The 22,499-nt window shown below is 39.9% G+C and overlaps 1 long non-coding RNA gene across 1 annotated transcript; it reads right to left on the bottom strand.

Moving 5' to 3' along the window:
• Positions 1–17,494: 17,494 nt before the first annotated feature.
• LOC134956808 (uncharacterized) lies at positions 17,495–21,913 on the bottom strand. The gene is made up of 4 exons (XR_010186189.1): positions 21,877–21,913; positions 19,573–19,641; positions 18,217–18,282; positions 17,495–17,547 (listed from the first exon to the last, which is right to left on the bottom strand). It is a non-coding gene; the product is annotated as an uncharacterized LOC134956808 (long non-coding RNA).
• Between the last annotated feature and the right edge of the window lie 586 nt (positions 21,914–22,499).

The raw sequence follows: 22,499 nt of genomic DNA, 5'->3' as shown, positions 1-22,499 counted from the left end.
TGTACTAGCAAATATGTGATATATGTCATTATTTGCCCATGTGGGCTGTACTATGTAGGGAAAATGGAATGTCAATTAAAAGTACGTCTTACCCAACGTAGATCAGCTATCAGAGCAGCCCTGATCACTGGGGACAGTGAACAACCCGTGGCACGTCACTTTGCAGCACATAAACACAATCTAGCCAGTTTGAAGTATAAAGCCATAGATCACGTTCCAGCACCCAGATGGGGAGGCGATAGGGGCAAATTATTATTACAACTAGAATCCAGATGGATTTTCCGCCTGGATTGTGTTGCCCCCAAAGGCCTCAATGAATCACTTACATTAAGTCATTTCTTATAAGCTGATTTGTGTAGAGTAGTATATCCCATGCCTTAGTGGTTTAGTAGCCTTATGTTTTAAAAAAAGATTATAAAAAAGAATACAATTTTTTTTTTACATAAAATGAATCTGATTACTTGCCCTAAGGTGTATTTCTTTTGGATACACAAATATGGTATTCAATTTGGCCACAAGATGGCAGTAATATAGGGAATGTCACCAAAAAGCACACTTTAACGTAAACTATTCTATTCTAACATACTGTAGATTATGTTGATACAAAAGTATGTTCAATGTATATTTTACAACAGTTTTATAGATTTTTATTAATTCTACTATTGTTACATATTTACCACAGATAGTTTGTTTGTCTAATATACAGATCACATAGCAGAATATGGCCCTCATTCCGAGTTGTTCGCTCGCAAGGCGAATGTAGCAGAGTTACACACGCTAAGCCTACGCCTACTGGGAGTGTATCTTAGCTTCTTAAAAGTGCGACCGAAGTATGCGCAATATTGCGATCACAAACGAGTTAGCAGTTTTTGAGTAGCTTCAGACTTACTCTGCCTGTGCGATCAGTTCAGTGCTTTTCGTTCCTGGCTGACGTCACAAACACACCCAGCGTTCGCCCAGGCACTCCCACCGTTTCCTCGGCCACTCCTGCGTTTTTTCCGGAAACGGTAGCGTTTTCTGCCACACGCCCCTAAAACGCCGTGTTTCCGCCCAGTAACACCCATTTCCTGTCAATCACAATACGTTCGCCGGAGCGATGAAAAAGCCGTGAGTAAAATTACTATCTTCATAGTAAAGTTACTTGGCGCAGTCGCAGTGCGAACATTGCGCATGCGCACTAAGCGGATTCTCACTGCGATGCGATGAAAAACTCCGAGCGAACAACTCGGAATGAGGGCCTATGTGAGCATGTTGTTTTGATTACATATAGATGTTTAGCACTAAGTATAAGATGTTTTTTCACACATGCAGAGGACGCATACTATGTGAATGCCGCCTCTGCTCCTATAAGTTATTGTTTTGCACTGTGAGGTTTTGTAATGTCATCCCTTGTTGTTGTTTTCAGCTGGTTGCCATGGTCCCTGCAGCCGGATGAGTGATGGCACTACCAGCGCAATGGAGGCAGCCGTGACCGAAATTGCTCGCTACAGGAAGGCGGCTGGTGAGACTTGGGCTCCACTGACACAAACAGGGAGGGTGTAAGTTTATGCATTGTGTATTTAAGCTCACTGTTATCACTTGGCTTTGTCTGAAGAAGGGGAGAAATCCCCGAAATGTCACTTGAATAAAGCACACCCAAGTCTCCGAGTGCCACCTATTGTATTGACCTTCCACTTTATTGGGGATCGCACCCCAGAGGAGGACACCGGAGCCGGTCAGTATATGCCTGGAGTGCAGGGAATTTGGGGTTGCAATGTTTTCTGTAGATATATTATATCGACCCTATCTATGCTCCCTTAGCCTCCTGATCTATGTTGATTCTCCTTAATTCACAATATTTTTATTACTTTTAGTATTTAGATATCGTAACAACCATGTATTAGTAACCCTTCAGGAGTACTGAGTTTTTCTGTCAGGTTCAGCACTCACAGCCACGATAGTCCCAGACTTAACTAGAGCCTTCCTTGATTTTATTATGTGCACTTTTTGTTAGTTCAATAATGTTAGTTTAGTAACATTATTACTGTCAGTTTTTGTGTGTCAGTATTGTATAAAGTTTCGGTATTCAATGTTCCCTAGGTGACCACCAGAGTACACAGCTTGGTTGCCTGGGATACTCGCCTGCGACGCGGCGTGCCGCTGACGTCACTGGAAGGAGACACGGCAGTGTGGCTGGACGGTCCGGCGGGCGGCAGCGCCTCGTGGCAGGTGAGTATGATTTGCACTTAATGTTTTGGTGTTGTCCTCACTATATAAGTCTTGTCATTATGAGGTATGTTTTGTCTGGCCCTGAGGACGGGGCTACGTTCCCCGAAACATGTTGGCTGAATAAATCGTCACTTTTTGCTCAAGCTGTGGAGTCTGTATGAGTGCCGCCCTATTACATCTATATTGTCTATCTGGGATTGTGCAGCATTTCCCACTGGGAAGGCACCGCAGCAGATGTGATTGTTGGGAGTGGAGTGCCGGGCCATCCTCTATTTGTATATATATATATATATATATATATATATATATATATATATATATATATAAGAAGTAGAATCAGATTGGTTGCTGTAGGCAACATCCCATCTTAAACAGAACTCCAATATTAGTAAATTTACCCCCATGTGTCTTAAATAACTTAGCATGCTTGTATCAGTCTAAGAGCTAGATGCGTCATCACTTGGAAAGTGATAAAATGGTGAGTGAAAAAGCACCAGCCAATCAGCTCCTAACTGCCATTTTTCAAACACAGCCTGTAACATGGCAGTTAGGACCTGATTGGCTGGTGCATTTTCACTCTCCATTTTATCACTTTCCAAGCGATGACGCATCTAGCTGTAAGTTATTTAAGATGCCAGGAGTGCTGCACCTGTCAATATGTGTATGTATATGTATATACATTACTTTATTATCAATATCAACGTTTCAAATGCCTTTTATAAACACCTTTCGTCAGGATAATATGATATAAAACAAAGTTTACCTTTATACCACCCTGTGCAAGTGAAAGACACATGGTCACAGCTGCCCCCACACATTTCCGGTTACTTATTAAAATACGTGGAGTGACGCCCATTTTCTTACTGTATCACTGGTATTTCCATGTGAAAGGGAAGGCACCCAGGTTCCCTGCTTGCTTTAATTGGATGGCCGGTCATCCATGGGAAAAATAATGTATATATATATATATATATATATATATATATGGGATCCGGTCTGAAGATCGACAGTATCTAGGTCGACAATGTTTTGGTCGACCACTATAGGTCGACAGTCACTAGGTCGACATGGATGGAAGGTCGACAGGGTTTCTAGGTCGACCTGTGCTAGGCCAACAGGTCTAAAGGTCGACATGAGTATTTTAAAAAATATTTTTTTAATTTTTTTCATACTTAACGATCCACGTGGAGTACGATTGGAACGGTAATCTGTGCCGAGCAAAGCGGTAGTGGAGCGAAGGCACCATGCCTGAAGCATGGCGAGCGAAGCGAGCTATGCGAGGGGACGCGGTGCACTAATTTGGGATCCCGGTCACTCTACGAAGAAAACAACACCAAGAAAAAAAAAATCCTCATGTCGACCTTTAGACCTGTCAACCTAGCACATGTCGACCTAGAAACCCTGTTGACCTTCCATTCATGTTGACCTAGTGACTGTCGACCTATAGTTGTCGACCTAAACATTGTCGACCTAGATACTGTCGATTTGATGAACCACACCCATATATATATATATATATATATATATATATATATAAACCAGCATACAATGACGAGGCGGCACTCAGAGTCTTCAAAACGGCAACAAACTTCATGTTAGTGCATATCAACGTTTCGAGGTCTCCCCCTTCGTCAGGATTAGTGCAAAATGACAATCTGTGCAAATAAATACCACTTACCCCCAATAAGAACATCCCCACGTGCATATGCCGCTGGCCGCGCCATCCCGGCCACCAGACTGACGTCACCAGTGTCTCCGTGGAAGTGACGCACCGGCGCCCAGGGGCGCGTCCATGGCAACGCAACCTGGTAACAGAGATGTAAACAATGACTCCAGTGAAACAGCACCGTGCCCGCTCCACCGTTCCATATGGACTTAGTCCCCAGAGGAGGGCACCTGAGCAAGACAGTCCCATAATAGGGACAGATCCAAGTGCCGGAGTTCAATTTGCTGTATAAATATATATATATATATGTATAAATTATTATTATTAGTTTATTTATTTATTTTTCTTTACCTTTGAGCCGGCACTCCTGCAGTCCCCTTGCTGCTGGAATGCTTGCTTGCGGTGCCTTCCTTAGTGGAGTGAATACCCCGATGCATAACTGAACAACGAAGGTGGAACTCGAAGACTTAAAACTAGAGATGTGTGGCGGGCATTATTCGTGTTTTGTGTTTTGGTTTTGGATCTTGCTCCCCACTTGTGTTTTGGATCTGGATAGATTTTGCCAAAACCACCCTTTTGGGTTTTGGTTTTAGATCTGGATGATTTTTGGAAAAAAAAATAAAAAACAGCTAAAATCAAAGAATTTGGGGGTAATTATTAACCGCAATAACATTCATTTCCACTCATTTCCAGTCTATTTTGAACACCTCACACCGCACAATACTGGTTTTAGGCCAAAAGGTTGCACGAGGTAGCTTGATGACTTTACTAAGTGACACAAGTGTGCGGCACAAACACCTGGGCCATCTAGGAGTGGCACTGCAGTGTCAAACAGGATGGCACTTTTAAAAACTAGGCCCCAAACATCACATGATGGAAAAAAAAAAGAGGTGCACCGAGGTCGCTGGATGACCAAGCTAAGAGACACAAGTGGGCGGCACAAACACCTGGCCCATCTAGGAGTGGCACTGCAGTGTCAGACAGGATGGCACTTTTAAAATCTAGGCCCCAAACAGAACATGATACAAAGAAAAAAAAATGTCTTCCTGGAGGAATTTATAATTCATTTTGATGACCATCCTCATCTTCTCCACTCTACGACTTATACAGCAGTACCCCTGGACTTATAATGGCGTATTATACAGTGCTTTGATTTAAGACATATACTTTTTTGGGGTCGCAGCCCCATTGTCAGGATGATGCAAATTTAAAAAAATCAATGAACCTTAAGCTTCATGTCAGAGGTACTCCCTGCCTGGCTTCTGGTCACATCTCCTCCAGTCCTCCTGCAAGTGACAGAACTCCAGTCTGTCCAGCATGCTAGATAATGTAACCATAGTAACCCACATAAATAACTACACCAACATAATACATAATAAAGTGCTTGAAGTGTTGTGCATATACATCAATATATAAAAATAATCTATATCTGGACCCGTGTATAGGGGGTTATTGGTGATGAAATGTCTAATCGCTGCCACACCTGCCCCATGGCTAATTCTTGTACATAGACTCGGAACATTTATTGAAGCTAAAGTAATATCAGAAGGAAGTTTGCCTAGCATATCCAGTTTTTTCAAAAGCATAAATGTATCCTTTAAGTGTGTATAGGTGTTCTATATACATTGTTGTAAAAACACATCACTTTATACTGATAAGGCTTCGCATAACAATCCCCTGGCGAAAAAAAATTGGTTAGTCTGGGGGGTTAAGCGGGTCCTTATGAAGTTTGGGAATCACATAGAAAACTGGAACTATCGGATATTCATTCAACAGAGCTTTACTGACAGTAAGCAGGATAATATTATCAGCCACTGCATATGCCAGTAGTACATTTAACTCCAACTTAAATTGAGTAGTTGGACCTGTTGTGAGACAGCCATAAGTATTTTCAGCTGACAATATTCATACACATTCAGCTTTATATTTGTCAGTATCCATAGTAACTATCGCCCCATCCTTATCTGCACTTCTAATAATTATGTCTCCCTTGTTCCTAGATTTTTCAATGCTGCCCTTTCTGCACTAGGCAGGTCCAAATAATATCTGGGGAAGGGTTCATCTGCAGCTATTTACACCGTCCTTTGAAAAGTCTTAATGGATGGGTTGGTTGAAATAGGTTCAAAGGTAGGTTTGGTTAGTTCTCTAACCTGTGCTGGTAAAGGTGGTGCCTCCCCACATTCTCTCATCGATTCTTGCTTATTAAAATGTTATTTCAATTTCCATGTAAGTTTAAAGGTGTCTATTTTCCACTGTAGTAGGTCAATGTCACTGGTGGGAATGAATGACTGTCCCCTACTTAACACCTTACTTTCCACTGTTGTAAGCAGTTTAGAAGATAGATTAAATGCACATGCTGGATGGACCAGAGTTCTGTCACTTCCAGGAGGACCGGCGGAGATGTAACTGAAAGCCAGGCAGCGCAGCGGGAGGCCGCGGGGAGTACCTCTGGCATTAAGGTATTTATTCACTGATTTTATTACACTTGTATCATCCTGACAATGGGGATGGTACCCTGAAATGTAGATGTCTTAAATTAAAGCACTACATTCACGTATGTTTGAAGCCTTCTAGTGCCGCTTTCATTGTTCAGTTATACAGTATATATACTGTGGCAGGAGAGGTAATTTGCCACCTGTAAGCTACACGTGGTCCTGGGGGTAGGAGGGAAGTGTGGATGGACCAGGTTCCCATCTTTTTGGCCCAGACCAGGTCTTTTAGGCTTCTTACCCCAAGAAGCTGCTTCATCAGCCAGAACCTGGGTGCTGGGTTTAAAGCAGAGCTTCTCCAATGAGTCAGGGCTCCTGAAGGCACTTAGTGTCCAGGTGATAGGCCTGCTATGGACAGTTGATCCAGGGGGCTGGGCCACTAGTGTCAGGATGCCAGGACCTGAAGGGTTCCTTATTAAGTAAGAGGGAGTGAGGCAGGGGCCTAACCTCCCTGGTAGATTATACTAAAGTCAGTGATCTTTGTTTTATGTATATCTTTGTTTTTTAGCTACCTGAATAAATGGTTTTTGTTGTTTCTGCACAAGCCTGGAGTCGGTCGTTGGTGGAATTTTAGTAGCAGAGCACATACTAGCAAGACTCCTGTTACACTACCTGTGCAAGTCATGAGTGTCCCGGTTTGAAGGGATAGTGTGGTAAGCCTAAATAGGTGTATAAATCAGAGGAAGACCCAGTGGGCACCAAGCAAGTGCAACCAATAATAGAGTTAGTGCAGTGCATGAATACTACCAAATCACAGGGCCAACCCGACCGTTACATCGCAGAGAGTACCATATGTGGAGGGTGCTGCCGCTGCCTTCTCATCTCCCCCCAAGGTGTGCTCACACCCCTGCTGCACTGCCCAAAGAGAGAGCCTGGATCACAGGGTTTAGATTCCGCTGCAGTGTCAATTACAAATTGGAGGACAAAGACTCCTTGTGATCTATTCCAACCTTTTGGTATGCATAATACCCACAGAGGTGCTGAATATCCTTCAAATCGATACAACAATACTGCACCATGAGAGGTGTTTTTTATGTTTTTTGTTTATAGCCCTCCTTTGTTGTGAGCAACAGACTGAAGACCAGAGCAATAGTGTTTGATGTGCATGATACAAAATCCCTCATCTGGTACGCAGATTACCTTTATGAGTGTTTTCGCGTCACTAAACCAAGTGTGAAAATTACTGCACCATCAGGCGCTTGTCCTCTTCCCCTCTCTTTCCATATATATATATATATATATATATATATATATATATATATAGTGTTACAAAGAAGAGGCGGCACTCGGAGACTGTAATGGTCAAAATTGTATTCCACACAAACGATCCAACGTTTCGGGGGTACTTACGCCCCCTTTGTCAAGGTGACAAAGGGGGCGTAAGTACCCCCGAAACCTTGACAAAGGGGGCGTAAGTACCCCCGAAACGTTGGATCGTTTGTGTGGAATACAATTTTGACCATTACAGTCTCCGAGTGCCGCCTCTTCTTTGTAACACTGTCTCATCTGCATTGGGAAGGCACCGGAGCAACGCTGTTGTTTGAGGAGGGAGTGCCAGTCCACAGTATCTCTATATATATATATATATATATATATATATAAAACTGAACAATGAAGGTGGCACTATACACAGAGCTGGGGCTCACTCCTGTAGTGGCCATTAGTTATCACAGTAAGTGATTGGTTTAAAGCTGTCCATGTTCGTGAAATAATCACTTCTGGACTGAAAGTCTCTCAAAAACCATGCATTATGTCAACAGTACAGTATAACACATCAGAATGTGTTGCCAAAAAATATTGGTTGTATATCTCAGATGGAAACTAAGTAAAAAAGTAGCATATATGTTGCCTAATAATGGCTTCTACTATGGGTTGTCTATTCATACGGAAATTGGATGGCCAATGAGAAGTCCTTTGATAATTACAGCAACATATAAGATTAGATAAACTGTATCTGGTTCTGGCAGTTGTCAAACCTACAGAAATTGGTATTCCCCAAATGGCCTACAGTCCCAGAACTAAAAAGGACCTAATGCTGTAACACTTCCAAGCTGAAATGGGATTGGGCATTTGATAGTGTGGCCTAACCATAGGCAGTGTCAAATGCAGGATTTCTAGAGGGGGTTTCCAAATGCAATCCACAATTTCCCACTCTGTGGAACATTGGAGCAAGTGCAAGAGTCTGTGGTAGAGGTAGAAAAGTCTAGTAACAACCCTGGAAATTAATGTAAACATTGGTATTTTTATACACTGGATACTGTATGGAATGCAGTATTAATATTAAATACTATATATAGTCTATAGTATAGGCTGTATCAAACATTTTTAAATAATATAAATAAGTGGTCGGGAAAAGGTGTACACCTACCATAATAAATAAATTCACAAACAAAATAGAACAAGTACTGCACTTTCTAAGCACACATTAGCCCATGTCATGGTAAGACTCCTGTCTCATCTATTTGGTAGCTAGTCTCTCGTCCAGTGCACTGACTGAGGACTCAAATCCACATATATAGCAAACTTGCTAGAAGAAGCTACTACTACTACTGGGCATGTGCAGCAGTATTTCTCAGTCCCTTAAACTGCATGATGTGGCAGCAGCTCTAGGAATCATATTATATACCATTACCCATTACTATTGTTCTCTTAATTTGAGTCACTTGCCAAGAGGAGTGTGGTTTCTGGGAAAACAGACCTGCACCCCCTCCAGAGATTGCCTATGGTGGGTACAATGACAATTTTACCAGTGAGAGTACTTAGAAAAAAAGTGTTTTGTAAAGAAACCTTTTCAATTATAAATATATGCAGGAGTACTGAGCTTTAATTATTGAGAGTAAATACTAAATAATAATAAAAAATAATTCTAGATACTTATATATTTGACTACTACCTTCACAAATTTATATCACCCTTAGTGCTTGACAAATAAATCACTATCCCAACATATCCATGCCAACTGCTATGGATCTGTAGCTACAAGGACCCCTTTTAACATCATTAGCCATAGTCTTTATGATAATTAAGATCTCACTACAACATAAGTTTAGAGCGAGGATCACCTCCATGCACAATGGGCAATACTGCTAACATGGATGTCAGGAACCAGACAATAGAATACTAGTTCTTTATGTATATATAAACCACTGTCACTGACACTGTGTGTCTCTCTCCCTGACACACTCTCTCTCTTCCTGACACTGTCTCTTTTTGCTCTCCCTTACACTGTCTCTCTTTCCCTGACACTGGGGATCATTCCGAGTTGATTGCTCGCTAGCAGATTTTAGAAGCCGTGCAAATGCATTGTCGCCGCTCACCGGGGAGTGTATTTTCACATTGCAGAAGTGCAAATGCCTGTGCAGCAGGGCACCTGCAAAAGCATTTTGTGCAGAACAAGACCAGCTCTGGACTTACTCTTTGTGTGCGTTGATTCTAACGTTGGAGGGTTGGCTTTTGGCGTCACACACCCGCCCAGCATTCGCCCAGCCATGCCTGCATTTTCCCCGGCACGCCTGCTTTTTTCCAAACACTCCCTGAAAATGGTCAGTTGCCACCCAGAAACACCCCCTTCCTGTCAATCTTCTTGCATTGTGCCGTGCGACTGAAAGCTTTGCTAGAACATGGGCAAAACCGCAAAGGCCTTTGTACCCGTATGACGCGTGTGCACATTGTGGTGCATGTGCATGCGCAGAAATGCAAATTTATAGCCTGATCACTGCGCTGTGAACAACAGCAGCTAGCGATCAACTCGGAATGACCACCACTGTTTTTCTCCCCCTGACACAATCTCTCTCACTTTCACTCTCTCTCACTGACACTGTCTCTATCTCCCTCTCTCTGTCAGAATCTGTCTCTCCATGATTCTGTCACTATCTCTCTCACTCTCTCTCACTGACCCTGTCTCTCTCTCTCTGACACACTCTTTCCCTGACACACTCTCTCTTTCTCCCTGACACTATCTCTCTCTATATCTCTCTCCCTGACCCTGTATCTCTCTCTCCCTGACACCATGGGGGTAATTCCAAGTTGATCTCAGCAGGAATTTTTTTAGCAGTTGGGCAAAACCATGTGCACTGCAGGGGTGGCATATGTAACATGTGCAGAGAGAGTTAGATTTGGGTGTGGTGTGTTCAATCTGCAATCTAAATTGCAGTTTCAAAATAAAGCAGGCAGTATTTACCCTGCACAGAAACAAAATAACCCACCCAAATCTAACTCTCTCTGCACATGTTATATATGCCTCCCCTGCAGTGCACATGGTTTTGTCCAACTGCTAAAAAATGTCCTGCTGCGATCAACTCAGAATTACCCCCCATATCTCTCTCTCCTTGACAGTGTCTCTCTCTCCCTACAAAATCTATCTCTGACACTGTCTCTCTCTCCCTCTTTCTCCCCCTTACACTGCCTCTCTCTCCCTGACTCTCTCTCTCTCTATCTCTGACACTTTATCTCCCTGATGCACTCTCTCTCTCCGTGACAATCCCTCGTACTCTTTATTTCTCCACTCTCTTTATCTCTCACTCCCTGACACTTTATCTCTCTCAGTCCTTCTTAATTCCCTCCCTCTCTTGCTCCTCCCCTGCCTCTCTCTATCTTACTGATGCAATCTCTCTTTTCCTTCTCATCCCTTTTATCTTTCTGGCATACTTTTTCTTTCTTCTCTCTGTCTCTTTCTCTTATTCCATCTTTTTCCATGAAACCCCCTTTCTCTCTCTCTCTCTCTCTCTCTCTCTCTCTCTCTCTCTCTCTCTATCTCTCTCTTTCTCTCTACCTGTCCTCTCCTCTCTCCTCTCAAACACTCTCTTCTTGCTCTTCTATATCTCTTCCCATGACACCCTTCTTGTCTATCACTCCCCTCATGCTCTCTCTCCTGCTTCCCTAAGGGGCACTTTAGTGACAATGGCAGGGGTGCTCTCAAGATTTTGCTATGGGTCCCACAAAGTTCAAGTTGCACTCCTAGATATTTAGAAAAAAGCCTACATTGTGTTTGACAGGAGAACAGTGTATTATGACAGTAACCTATATTTTCTGTATATGACTATTGCATACTATATTATATGAATGAGCCTTTTAAATGTACTGTAGTTATTTTGCGATTTTGGAATAAATTCCATAAACCTATTAAAAACCTGTATAATCCTCAGGCTATGGACTGGTTTGTCATTTTGAGTACTACAGTGTATTACACAGTACGCATGTGAGGCACATGCCTAGGGGTGACACTTGCTGGGGGGGCACAGCCAATCCACTTGTTTTTCGACATGTGCCGTTTTTTCTGACTGTCGGAAAAACAGCACTGTCATTGAATAAGTTGAATGCCAATTTGACCTATTTCTGTTGAAAAGTCCAGTTTTTTCCAACTGTTGGAAAAACCGGCACCAATTGAATAGATCCCTATGGAGCATATTTAACAATAACAGCAATCTTGGCCAATTAAATACCATTTCTTATTGCAACATATTGGGACATTCTTTGCAGGTGATCTTGCACATGACTTTCATTACTACCTTTCTTGTCAATACAGGAGGGCTGGCACATCATGCCAACCCTAGTCACCTCTTTCCCATCCCCAGGACCACCATGCTCTATTCAACCACAGTAGAAGTGTCCCACAAACCTTTACTTTATAGAAATGTGTTAGTATGGTATGCCTATTCATCTCTCCCCCCTCTTCATCCTCCATTATACACTGACCAGGCTGCCTGTAGTATGCCTGTAGTATGCCTGTGTTCTCAGATGTTTGCTGCTATAATCTGCTCAGAGCCAGCATAGAGCAATGGTCCTGCAGTCCTCCCTTCTGCCTCTGGGTGTCAGCTGCTTAGATGAGTGTCGTCTTCTACTTGGTGCTCTACTTCCCAGCATATCCATATACATGGGTCTGGCCCTGCAGTCCTCCCTTCTGCCTCTGGGTGTCAGCTGCTTAGATGAGTGTCGTCTTCTACTTGGTGCTCTACTTCCCAGCATATCCATATACATGGGTCTGGCCCTGCAGGCCACAAAGTGATGGAGCAGGAGAAGCTAGAACAAGCAAAGCCTGCTAACCTGCACATGCTGGGAGGTGGAGGCACACTTATGCAAGCAAGCTGTGCTGAGTACAGCAGCACTGCACTACTTCTGATTCTGCTTTGATCTGTTTGGCAGTGCTGCTGATTGGCATAAAGTTACCAGCTGCAGGATCTGTTTGGAATCTACTTCACTCTCTCTTATTTACTAAGCCTTGGATGGAGATAAAACCCACAGAGATAAAGCCCCAGCCAATAGGCTCCTAACTGTCATTTCTCAAACCCAGCCTGCGACATGGCAGTTAGGAGCCGATTGGCTGGGAATTTATCTCCGTCGGATGTATCTCCATCCAAGGCTTAGTAAATAGACCTCTTAGTGGCCTATGCAACAGGCACTGACTAGCAGGGAAAGGGAACCTTTGGCCCTCCAGCTGATATTGAACTACACATCCCAGCATGCCCTCCAATAGTTTTAGCATGGCCAAATAGCAAAATTGTAGCAGGTGTGTGTAGTTCAACAACAGCTGGAAGGCCAAACGTTCCCCACCTCCGGACTAATGGGTCAGTTTAATGCAGGCCTAAAAGTGTTAAATATTGCTGTGGCCCAAGGAACATGTCACCCTGCCACCTGGCCCAGCCGCCAATGCTTGTCAGTAAGTAAACACTTTGCAATAATACGGTGATGACAGTGACTATTATGAGACACTTGATTGTATTTTTTGTCAGGTAGTGTAACTCAGGGATACTTTGTATACAGTGCTACAGTCATTTCTTGATAAAAATAAAATCAAGAAAAATGTTGTTTGCACCAATTACATTAGCACACCTTTATATCACAACTGGTCAATAACAAATATATTTAAGGTAACTTTACTTACTGCCGCTCACTAGACCCAATTGAGTTTTCTCAACATACAGTAAGGTTTTCTTACTCACTCCTTTGGATCTTTGACTTAATTAATGACAATACACATTTGACTAATTTGACAGAAATTTTATTGATTAAAAAAATCATTCAGGAAATAAAGCAACAATCAAGACTTCTCCAAAACATGGGCGATCCTGTGAGAATGATATTCCCAGGAAATCATAAATATTGGTTTGCAAATATTCGGAAACAGTTTTCTCCTTTGGAAGCAGATTTGCTTCAGTTGGAATCCTGTGACTCTGCAAAATAATAGGTAACAATATATAAATACATTTAAGAACATACTGTAGAATAGGCATTCCTAACCTTGGTCCTATAGGGACACCAACAATGCAGATTTTAGTGATATCCAGGCTTCAGAACATATAGTTATATTAAAATAACTGAGTTACTATTTGAGTCATCTGTGCTCAAGCATGGATATCACTAAAACCTGGACTGTTAATGTGCCTTGAGGACTGAGGTTGGGAATGCCTGTTGCAGAACCTTAAATGCATCAGTAAGTTACTGCATAAAGTAGGGTGGCCATAATATCCCTTTAATCTGGGACACCTATTATTTACACAGGTTCTGTGGCTAGCTAAACTCTAGCCTGAATTTTACTTGATTTTAGCCAGCCACAAAACCTGTGTAAATCATGTGTGTCCCAGATTAAAGGGATATTATGGTCACCCTACATATAGGGGATTACTTAGGTTTGTTAGCAAAGCAAAAAAGTTAACAATTGGACAAAACCATGTTGCAATGAAGGTGAGGCAGATGTAATATGTGCAGAGAGATTTAGATTTGGGTGTGTTATATTGTTTCTGTGCATATCATATACTGGTTGCTTAATTTCTACACTGCAATTTAGATTTCAATTTGAACACACCCCACCCAAATCTAAATCTCTCTGCACAGGTTACATCTGCAACACCTGCAGTGCAACATGGTTTTGCCCAATTGTAACTTTTTTTGGTTTACTAACAAACAAACAAACAAACAAGACTGCCTTATAAAGATAGGTGACATTGGTCTACAGGGAGGGGGCATGGCTAAAGTGATGCAAATTGTGTCATTTTAGCCCCACCCTCTCCCTACAGACTTGCAAATCACAGAATTTTTCTGAGGGCTCCCGAAGTTCCCTGCAGCATCTCCTCTCTGTGCTTCTCCAGGAGATTAGAAATTCAATGTCAGTAAATATGGATATATATATAACCACAAGTCCCACATATGCTAAACAGCTCTGCATACTGTAGATAACTAGCAGAGTTCTATTTAAAGTATATATGTATAGTGTATCCAGGCAATACCTATATCCATGTACTTTTTCTGTATGACTGATATCTATAGGATTTACACTGAGGATAACTGCATGTGTTTGATTGATCCTTGGATTACATATATCTCATTGTCAGTTCACTTTTATGGGGCAATTTGTGTCTGGATCATTTGTGATCATTTGTGTGATATTATACTACAGGTGAACAACAAAACAACCGTCAATTACCAGCTTGTGCCATATGTGTAACATCTATTACAACAATTTGAATACAATGTTTAAGAATTATATTATATATATATAGTTCATGATGACTTACATAAATGATTTGTGTTGAGAATGCAGACACCTCAATGTCATTACATGTCTGTGAAGCAATTTATTTATCTGCATTTTTGGCATGACTTTGTCACTTACTGTAGTTATGTTTTGCACCATATGCATTACTTGCATTGGAAATACAATACTGCAGGACATACTAGCCTACTCTCCCACAAGTTGCAGGAGACTCAAAAAATATTTAGACAGTCCCCCACACCTACAGAGGAGTAGCGGCATCTCCAGCACACACCTGCTTCCTATTGAAGTGGGCAGGATAAGAAGATAGACCGGAGAATCCAGCAGCTGAATGAATGGGATGGGGATAAAAGATCCACCCCCTACCCACAAACTGCAGCATTTAGTGGGAGCAGCCTACGAATGTGCAGTCTGGCTTTGCCCCCTGCAGTGGCTAGATGTGTCTCATCTCCGGGCTACTCCTAGGGGTAAGATATTTTTAATGTAGACAAGTATGCTACAGCATCACATTCTATAAATGACACACACTGCATAAATTCTGTCCTAGTCTCTCAGAGATCTAATACACTAAATCTGACTGCTGTCCATAACAAATTAGGAGAATCATCACAAATTTTTCTGCAAAAAGTTACAGATGAACTCATCACCTATCTACTACCAGTGCAGAACCTCGGAATGTGTGTGGGGTTGGGGTGTGTTAGAGGGGCAAGTACCCCAGCCGCAGGATTAAGGGGGTGCTGAGGGCTATGGTTGTTACGAAGCCTGATGTCTGAGTTTTGCCTTTGGGCCTGTCTCCCCGTCATCAAGTGCTCACCTCAGACTATAGTGATCCTGATTTCGTGGGGCTTTTACTAAATATCTCCCAGGCCATCTACAGCTGCATCAAGTGCAGTTCCCTTAAGAATTATGGCACCAGTTGTGGTGGAAAAAAACATTAGACATGCCTACTTTGATGAGGGACATGCTCCCCAGTAATAGCCAGGATCTCATCTCTCAGGGCAGCAAGTGACACAGTGCAGCCCACCCTACTGGCAAGAGCTCTACAGGCAGTGATGAATCCCTAGTGGGTAGTGCTTGAAATAGATTGAGGCTCACTTCCTCAAAGATGTCCACCTTCTTGGACTGCAGCATCAGAGGCCTCCATTAGGACACTGTTTCAACAACCAAGTAGGCGGTGTGTGCTCCAACACCCAGACAGTTTTAAATGCATATATTAAAAAAGAAGCACAAGTGTGTTTACTCACTGCAATCACTGGAAGCTCTCTGGAGCAATCATATCACATGAGACTGCATATGGGTGTATAATGTGAATGCTTGTTTATACAATACCACTTATAAATGTGCTAAAATAAATGAAATTAATTGCATTGGTGATAATCTGAACTCACACTGCATACATGAAGTCATTTTTTTTTTCTTCGTTTCATCTTATCTATTTAATTAAAAAATATGATGTATATTATACATTATTTATACAATATACATTTCTTTGATTATTATTATATACTGTTTTCCAATACATGCATCATTATGAGGTCTTTTTAATTTACACCTACAATTAAGGATGGGGGGAGCCAAAATTCTGCCTTACCCCAGGTGATATAAATCCTAGTTTTGGCCCTGTTACTACTGATATGAACAAATATTTTGCTTACTACCATTGGACTCATTTTATAGAGCACGTTTGTCTATTTTGATGTAAATGTATGTCCTTTTATTTAACCTACAGTATTTTTAGAAATTTTAATAATTAAAATATTAAAATCTAAGTATTATTATTTTTCTAAAAGAGTGTCCCCACAATGATGAGAGTAGGTTTGTCTTCTATTCTGTGACTAATGATTTGGTTTTGCATAGATGTTAAAAAACATCACTGTGATGCTGCTCACCATACTGACATAATATATGGATGAACACAAATGTCTTGATATATGTAAAATGCACAAACTGTGCACCTGGAACAGAAATATATCATAATAAAAGGGAAAATATTTGTTGGTTAGTTTGTAATTTTTTAATTATTTATTAGGAACTCTATAGAATTGATTTTAAGATATTGTGTATTTCTATTGTTTGCTTCCTAAGTATATTACACAATGGTAAGGGTGCCTCTAGTAAGAGCTATGCAGTTAGAGGTGTGCTGCTTGTGTAAAGTGCATGTGCAGGACTACAGGTTTGTCAGTGTAATAAATTGAGCCCTGTTCAGTGCATTAAAGGCAAATCACTTGGCAATATGACTTCAATTATACAATAATACAAAAAGAGTTACTGCCAGAGACAGCATTGTTCCTGCTGATAATAGTTTTGTATGGGGAATCCTATGTAATACATAATCATACGTATTCACCATATCAGAATGATGATAACAATCAATGTTTTGGTAAATCTGTCTCTAAGCTGGTACATGCATGACCACATATACTGCCCCCATAACTGTAAGCTAACCTTTATGATTGGGGGCCACTAATGTCAAGACAACAATGTAATGCAAAGTTGACCTGGTGACATGTTTTGGGTAAATTGCAGTGAATAAATAAAGTAGACATATAGATATGACCAAAGCTTGATCAACTCAGCACTCCAGCAGTAAAGGAACATATTCATACACCCATCCCATTATATTTATATCTGTGACTCACTTACCATTTGCCGACTGGATTTCCAAGTGAAATTCCAAGACCTAGAAGACCTCCATCCTTACATGGAATAAACAGAAAAATATTCTAAGCAATGTAAAAAAAATATATACAATGGTATCACAAAGTGTTTTTCCATTTCATCAGGTTTTATAGAGAGTGTACATCCATGAGAGTCTAAAACATATTTTCTTGGATTTTTTTTTAAATCTGTAACTAAACTTCAAGGACAATAAGAAAGTGGGTATAATAGTGCCTTTATCTACTGTATACCAAATCCAAGTCTGAGAGGTAGGCAACATATGCTATAGTCCCCTAAAATCATATTGTATGCGACCATTGGGCACTAATGCATGCAGGTGAAAAGACATGTATAACCAGAAGCCAGCTATGGAGTTACAGCTATCAGATTATTCCTATATGATCAGATTCATGTGCAGCCAGCACCATATGGGAATAGTGGTCTCAGATGGCAACTAAGGATACACGTTGTTAGGACAGATCTAGTCTTACATATGGAGATCAGATGTCACTTTTTTTCCTGATATGATTTTCATTAATTAACATTCTCACTACTATTTGGGACATAACCAAACCCACTTTACATTAGTAACACATTTTATTTTTCTAAAGTCAGGTATTTCTGTCTGTATATTGTTCACTGCTACTCTTACATGTTTAACATCACTATCAAATACATTTCTATTTTATATAGTATTTCACTCTTACCTTGTTACAAAGAATGGGGTTTAAAATGCCTCCTAAAAGAGTTCCCACGGTGTCTATCACAGTATTCTGAAATAAAATGATCCTATAAGTTTTGCTGAAAAATACACTGTGCAAAATAAATTTACCGTATAAACGAAATGATCCACACCATGCTTCCAAAATGGTAATCTGTCATTTCTCCAATATATGTGTTATGAAAACAAATCTCTGTCCTTTTGCACAATCCAAGGTTAGTTTTAGTATTATGATTTTCTGGTAACTTTTTGTTTGGGGTGGTAGTTTACCATTTACAGCAGCACTTAATGAAAGTTACATTTTATGTAGTTTATGGATCTATACATATTCTGGTAATGGGAGTGTGAAAGTGAAATCATTTTGGAAGAAGTGTTACAGATATCCAACCACATCTGATATCTATTTTTAATTTCTGCATTTCAGTGTTTTGGAGCTTAGTATTTTTATTATATACTGTGCATGAGGTGTTTTGAAATTATATAATCTCTGGCACAATCTGTAACATATTAATCCCAATGTAAATGAATGTTAATTTTTAATCATTATGAGATATTATTATCTATGGCATAAATGATATTACAATATATACTAAAGAGGACTATTGCTTCAAATAGAAAAAATAAAACCCTTCCTACAGTACATAAAATAATATGTTTATTAAATTGCCTTGTTACTAAATACTAATATCCAGAGATAACATTTACATTGTTAATGTGGTATTCACAATTATAAAACTCAGGGGTAGGCAACCTGTGTGCGCCAGCTGCTGTGGAACTACACATCACAGCCTTCCCTGCTACTATGTTGATGTTAGGGCATGCTGGGATGTGTAACTGGAGTACAACAGGTTGCCTATGCCTGGTGTACATCACTAACTGATTTGTAAGTGTAACTGTAATTGGCCCCACTTACAAATATTGTTTTAAATTTGTAAATGTAACCATAATAAATGCATTAGACTGCTGCAGGCTTAGGAACTCCATATTTAATAAGACATAACACAAAAAATAACTAACACCATATTCACAAATGTTGAAATGGAATAAAAATGTATGTGTAGTTGTCAGTGACCACTTTTAAGATCTATTTTTTAATTTTGATAACATTAGTCTCTAAAATTAGAGAATCCTGTATTTTAAAAATGTGGTATTAAAAGAAATTACAATACTGAGTACAGTTCTGAGAATGTAACTCAAAAATTAAGTGTTAAGACCATTCCAACAGTTTGAATTTCAAATATTATGTAATTCAAACTTTATAGAGTTATACTGTATCACCAAAAGATTATGTACTTTACTTATATTTATACAGCACACCCATTCAGTATTCCACAGCACTCACCAACAAAGGATCCAAAGTTTTTTCCACAACACCATTAAGTAAGCCTATAGCTTGACCAGACAGACCAGCCTGGAAAATATTATATTGTTTCAGTTATACAGTGCAGTAAATCATATTGCAGGCACAGCACATATAGAATCTCCAAAATGTTAAATATGCTCCACATATGTCTTAGGTCTTTCATTAATGCATGAAAACTAATATTTCTATACTTTATTCCTGCTTAAAAATGGTCTCAGAAGATATATATTGTACATCAGGGTCATTTGCGAAAAACAATATTGTGATAGCATTCAATGCATGAACTGGCAGCTTTTTCAAGATATTGAAAAAGCAGCAAGTACTGAGTAGTGGAACGCGTTGATGTACCTACCTATACCCACCCACTGGATTGTGCAAGTTACCTAAAGAGTCTGAACCAGCTTTCAGATTTGTTAGAGGAAGTAACAGCTTGCTGGGGATTATATGAATTGGACATCCTTGCTTGGATCTCACCATCAGATGACACCACATTCACCTGAGGATTCTATATCTATATTCGGCCCCGGAAGTATACACAAGTACAGGCACATACAGGACTGTAAACTAATTTTCTATATACAGATGTGGCCATGCTCATCTAACTGCAATGCGGCATGCTGCAACATGTGCCAGGCTGCAACTATTCACAGTCAGCAATTGCTTCAGCTATATCTGTATATGGACAGCCTTATGGGTGAGATGTCTGCTCATATTATTGATATATTAACTTTTGTTGTATTTGTATTTTTTAGTTTATGCTATTCTTATTTTTTTTATATTAAACATAATATTATCTACATCCAAATAATATGCACTTGTTTATAACTATTTAATATTCTGTCTAGAGCGCTACTTTTATTGTTGTCCTCTCTCAGTGCCTGCCTGCTTGTTTGTGGTTGGAGCAAAACAGCAGTCTCAGGGTAGATGAAAATGAAGGGATCCCTTGGTTGAGAGCCATGACAATTGCACTCTCAGCCAATCATTGATCAGATTAATGAGTTTGTTCGGCCTTTGAAATTGACACCCAAGTCCAAAAACCATAAGATCTGATACAGACTGGATGACATTTTGCATTGTTTTCAGAACCAAGTCAGGCAGGGAATTTTGAGTCCCGGCCTTGATCCACTCAGATTGGGTGAGTTTGGATGGTCTCGAATCTCTGAGAATCTAGCCTGCTCATCTCTACTTTTACATTTTACATTTTACATTTGTATACACCAAATCAAGGGATTGAAGAAGTTCCGTTGAGTATAATTTTATATTTTAACTTACAACACTTAATGCTATCAAAAATTAACTATTTAGCTTTAAAGTGTCCTTATATTTCCATCAGTGTTATTAATTGTAGTTGTAAGGCCACATAATATGTAGTATCTAGGTGGAGGAAATCGATTCCAAAGAGCACTTGATATGGAACATGGAATGTCCTGTTTCTGCATTGGAGCATGTAGATGGCCCATCCAGTGCACTGCAATTTGTTCACCTAGACTCCGCTCTCAGGAGATGCCTAGAAGAGCAGCTAGTTTTTTCAGGGATTTGATTTGCAAGTACAGGTTGAGTATCCCATATCCAAATATTCCAAAATATGGAATATTCCAAAATACGGACTTTTTTGAGTGCAACCTTTGTTTTTTGATGACTCAATGTTCACAAACTTTGTTTAATACACAAAGTTATTAAAAATATTGTATTAAATGACCTTCAGGCTGTGTGTATATGGTGTATATGAAACATAAATTAATTGTGTGAATGTAGACACACTTTGTTTACTGTACAAAGTTATAAAAAATATTGGCTAAAATGACCTTCAGGCTGTGTGTATAAGATGTATATGAAACATAAATGCATTCTGTGCTTAGATTTAGGTCCCATCAACTTCATATCTCATTATAATATGCAATTATTCCAAAATACGGAAAATCTGATATCCAAAATACCTCTGGTCCCAAGCATTTTGGATAAGGGATACTCAACCTGTATTTGTTGAATATACATTTGAGTTTGTTTTTTTGTTTTTTATCTGCATCCTTAATGGAGGTGAGTCTCATGTACAGTAATTAACTCATTCAATAAGAAAGATGAGTGGAATTAATTGTTCATACAGTATGTGTACAAAAAAAATTAGCTCAACATCTGTATTTCAGCATAACACACACAAGAAGACTCAGTTCTGGCTGGAGATAGGAATGTGGTTGGATCAAGGCATGTGTAACTTGGTGACAGCTTGTTCTAGGGGCATAGTAATTTTACATATCAAAACTAAGATTTATCAGAATAGCTTACCGTGTTGAAAGACTCAGTCGCACAGCCAGCAGTGGTCTTAAAAATAGAAAACATTAATGGAAGTCTTTATCATGTTGCATGCATTTATGTTGTTAACAGATTATAAAGATTAAACGTGGTGTATGCAGAAGCATTGTTACAGCAGATTCACTAAAACGTTATTATACCAATGGGCGTAGTGTAATTCTTGGTGAGAAATAGCGCAATAGAGTGCTGTTAGCATAGAGCTTTGCCCCACTAACTTCAGAGGTTACTTTATTGTTGTCATTTAAAAAGAAATGGATTCCATTTGTAATCCATCATCAGTTCCCAGGATGTGAATTGCCAAAAAAGGAAATGTAACACTGTTGTGTACAATGTTTGTATATTAATATCACAGTGTTTGTGACATTGGGTAAACCATTCATTTTAATTATCAATTTTGATTTGTAATTTCTAGTTGTTGTAGGAGGCATGTATCAGTTTTAGACCATCTAGAATGTCCTACATCTAGATAATAACTCATTAGATCAGAGTTACTCAGTCCCATTGACAAGTTCATGTTTTCAATATTTTCTTAGTTATATACATTTAAAAATGTTATTCTTTTCAAAAAGTGCCTCTTCCTTTGACACTAACAGACC

This window comes from Pseudophryne corroboree, chromosome 9 (genome assembly GCF_028390025.1).
Source record: "Pseudophryne corroboree isolate aPseCor3 chromosome 9, aPseCor3.hap2, whole genome shotgun sequence".
Lineage (NCBI taxonomy): Eukaryota > Metazoa > Chordata > Amphibia > Anura > Myobatrachidae > Pseudophryne > Pseudophryne corroboree.
Note: the sequence above shows the minus strand (reverse complement) of the source record. Positions and strands in the feature narration are given on the sequence as shown.